Below are 4268 nucleotides of genomic sequence, written 5' to 3' on the forward strand. Positions count from 1 at the left end.
TGAGTTCATGTTTTTTCTATTTGTTTTCTGGAGAGAAAACACCAAACTATTTTCGTATACTTGTTTTCTGGAGAGAAAACATAAAACATTTTTCTTGTTTTTCTGGATTGAAAACACAAAACATTTGCCTATACTTGTTTTCGGGGAGAAAACACAAACATACTGGTTTTCCGGAGGAAAACGCAGTGACTTGTTTTGGATTTATGTAATTTCTTATATATTACAAGTGCATACTAGATGCCCTCATATCACTTAAAGCCCTTACACACTTTGAACCCTTAGGTAGAGATCACGGGAAAATTTTGAGTAGTACTATTGGGTTTGACAAACCCCACATGCTAAAACTCGAGTGGAGGTTGGACGGGTGTAAATTGTCCTAACATACATGCGCTAGTGTTTTGTAATAGACCTGGTAAGAAGGTCTACATACAGTCAACTTCGGTTCAAACGTCTAGTAGCTTGTAAATGGGTTAGCTACCCTGGTATATTTGAAAAGTGCTAAATTCACATACATTCTTTATACTACATATATTACATTACTGCTTTTACTACAACTTATAAACTCACCAACATCGTGTTGACCCTTGAGTCAAACTTGCTAAGGAGCGGGTTGCATTGCATATGTCAGGAGTCAAACTTGTCGCATGAAATTTTATTTCACATTGTTTACATTTGATGGGTTATGCATGTTTGAGCACGTGGTTTATCGTTTTAAACTATTTACTTTTATGTTTCTGCAAAACTTTAAACTGCTTGATTTGGTTTTTGTTTTCTTATGTTTAATTGAGACTTAAATAATGTTTTGAATATTTTAAATTGGATGTTTGGTATAACAAATAAGCTATATTCTGGTATGTCACACGTCTCGTGGTAAAACTTCGTTAGTCAAAATATTGGATGTAGTAGACATTTAAAGAAAGTTTTCAAAAATATGATTAAATATAGATTCTCTCACCATAAAGAAATCATTTTGGGAATTTTCTCTAAATTTTATTATTGTTTTTTTATGGGCCCATTCAGAAAATTGTAAATAAAAAATTGTAGTGGCGGCCACGAAACATTTAAAATAAGCTACCACTTTATAAAGGAATTCTAATTCTAATTTATATAATGATTTTCAAAACCAACGACATGTGTCGTGTGCTATTCATGACTGACTCCACAAAGTCACGTATCAGTGGACAGTGCTACGGGGCTAGATTCCCCACCTTGAGGAAAATAATGAGCCTGAGTGTAACGGGTATCGGGTTATATATTGAGTTGTTTAATCTAAACACTAATTTTTTACTCGTGTAACAAAAGTTCAACCATATCCAGCACACTTAAATTGTGTTGCCGAATACAACCCGATTAACCGGATTATCTAAATGTGTCAAATGGATTGACACTTTGGTGGGCATTAATCAAGTTGTAAACTTGTTAATCGAGTTGTGGGCTGTAAGAAATTTGTGTTAGACAGGTTTAAATTGGTTAGCGGGTAAATATGTTTAACTAAATGAGTTAAACAAGTCAAAATGAAGATGAATATGATCATTAAGTTATAACAACCCAAAAACTAATTATTTTATTATAATTTCGGTCGTGTTAGAAACTGACACCTCTATTCAAAAGCCACCAAAGATTGGCCAATAGAAAAACAAGCAAATTTGTCAATTTTAGGCAATTAGTGATTCATGTTAAAATGCAAAATCGTTTAAACTGGTTATCATTCAGTTCTCTAAAAGACATTCAATTGTCAAACTTAAGAATCATAAACTATAAATTTACGCTTTCGACAATAAAGTCTATAGAAAAAAACTGATCACTGATCATCAGATAAGGGCTATGTAACTTGATAATATCAAAAAATATCAAATTGTGCAAAATCAAAAATAACACTAAAATCAAGAAATGCATTATGATAAGAAAAACGTGAAACATGATTGAATTTTATTTTTTATGATTTGATCTTCTTGTAGAATAATAAGAAAACGTTACGAATATTTTGTCTTTATTTAACCTTTTAAATATAGTCAAAATCAACCATATTTGATAATTTGCCTTTAACATGTGAAAATAAATTACTTGTTACAAAACAAATTAAAATAATAATAACTTCACCCCATTTTTGCAATAAAACTCTAGATCCCTAATATAAGAAAGCCTCTCGAAAAAGAAATTTGTAAAAAAAATAATTAATTATTAAATACTATTAAAGTTAGTCAAAACCAACTTTGATTTTGATTTTTTTTTTTTTTGAACAACCTTTGATTTTGATCCGATTAATAATTAAATACTATTAAAGTAAGTTAATAAAAAAACCCTAATAAGTAGATGAAATGGCCCATATAATTTAAGGGTTTATAAAAAATTTTACATACCATAACCTTAAATATCTGGTCCATTTGATTTTACTTATACGGTTTTTTAACTAGCTTAAATTTTAGCTGTTTCTAAATAAATCAATTAATACATTCGTCCAAAAAAAAAAAAACAATTCATTTATACTTTTGAAACCATACCAAACCACCCCTTTAAGTTTCACAAATTAACAAACCAACCCCTAAATATTTCCTCTACAAACAGGACAAGAACCATTCCTAACCAGCCACTCATCAATGCATATTAAATGAAACATATGTCTACAATTTGGCAGTTCTCTTCCCACTTCCCTGTTCTTGAAGTCCTGCATGCAAACCGCACAATTGCTATCATGGCTTCCAAATCTTTTGATCTTTTTGCAAGAATTCCCGAACACGAATCTCGGTAATTGGTTTATTGAATCCTCACACAATCCTTTCGACCCGTTGTTCTCACACCCATCAAAAAGATCCACAAAACTCGTTTCGGTTCCACTAATCTGCATAATCATAACCCAAAATCGTTTTTAATAATTTAACCTTGAAATGCGTTAATTACAGGGAAGGAAAGACTGTAATAATTTATGGATTGAAGATTGCAGGATTATGAAATTTTGGCAGAAGTTTTGTTAGCCGAATTCATAGAGAAAGTATTTTTTTTATTTTTTCTAAGTTTCCTTCGGCTTTGACTGCGGAGAGTGTTGGAATATATTATTATTTAAGTTTATTAGTATGAGCCCACATGCCCGGTTTAAGTATGATCACTATATATTGTAAGTCAATCTTCGGTAATAATAAATTCAGTATTTTACCATCTTACAGAAGCAGCTACTTACTTGCCACTGGTAGGCTTTGAGCAAAGCCGGAGACACCCAATCCGCAAACACTTGTCCATTTACAAGACGAACGAAACCTTCGAGAACGGCTCGCCATTGATTATCATATCCATGAGCTGCAAGGCGGTGATGGCGCCAGTGATCGCACCCACACACGCTCCACAGACGATCCCAGTTTCCATAGTGGGCCCCTTAATCGTTCCCGCTACTATTCCCATACTTGCTCCTCCTGAAACCCATAAATACAACAATTTATTTAAGAAAAAAAAAACACTTAAAACACATTTATTTTTGACGTTGTGCCTATAAACTGAAGCCTTTGCAAGCGTACCAAGAGCGACGATGCAGGTTGTGACAGCCATAAAGACTCTGTTGCAGAAAACCTTAAGTTTAGAATTTGCCATTTATGTGATAATGTATTGAATTGGTGTTGAAGAGCTCAGAGGTACGCATTTATATAAGAGGAAACAGAGGAGAGTGCATTAATGGATGGACTGAGAAAGCTACGCAGGTCTTCACATGCCATACATGCACGACGTATATATCCGCAGATGTATATTTAATTACCACTGAATTTAATTCTTACTTTATTTAATAAATTTTTGTTCAAAGGAATACGACGGGATACATAACCCAATTAAATATAGATCATGATCTAAAGGTTGTTGATATTAGAAGCATCCGGGTATGAGATTCGATTTTAGAAATTTTCACGGTTTGGGGCATGTATGGTGTTAGGTGATAACCGTCTGATTATCCGAAATGGTACATATTTACCAAAATATATTAACATATTCTATGATCTTAGGGAATATAATAAACAGTTTGTTAAAGTTGTTTGAAATGTAATTGAGTATTTGATACTTGAAGCTAGTTTTTGAGATGACTTTAATATTGGGTTTCGGGTAATGAACAGCCTCAAGAATGATTTTGAGGCGCGTAAGTTCATAAACGGGTATGCTCAATACTTGTGGGTATACTCGAGAACTCAATGAGCATTGAACACAAGGTATCCGATGGTTGAAGATATAGTTTTACAATCTAGTAGAAGACTGTGATTATCGAAGCTTGTTTTATAATTGGACTATTATCA

The 4268-nt window shown here is 32.8% G+C and overlaps 1 pseudogene; it reads right to left on the reverse strand.

The window, feature by feature from the left end:
* Positions 1–2514: 2514 nt before the first annotated feature.
* Positions 2515–3579, reverse strand: LOC143565976 (NEP1-interacting protein 1-like; annotated as a pseudogene).
* Positions 3580–4268: the final 689 nt, after the last annotated feature.

Source organism: Bidens hawaiensis, unplaced genomic scaffold, assembly GCF_021521415.1.
Source record: "Bidens hawaiensis isolate Kalapana, Puna unplaced genomic scaffold, B.hawaiensis_p1.1 tig00022670_1, whole genome shotgun sequence".
NCBI classification, from domain to species: Eukaryota; Viridiplantae; Streptophyta; class Magnoliopsida; order Asterales; family Asteraceae; genus Bidens; species Bidens hawaiensis.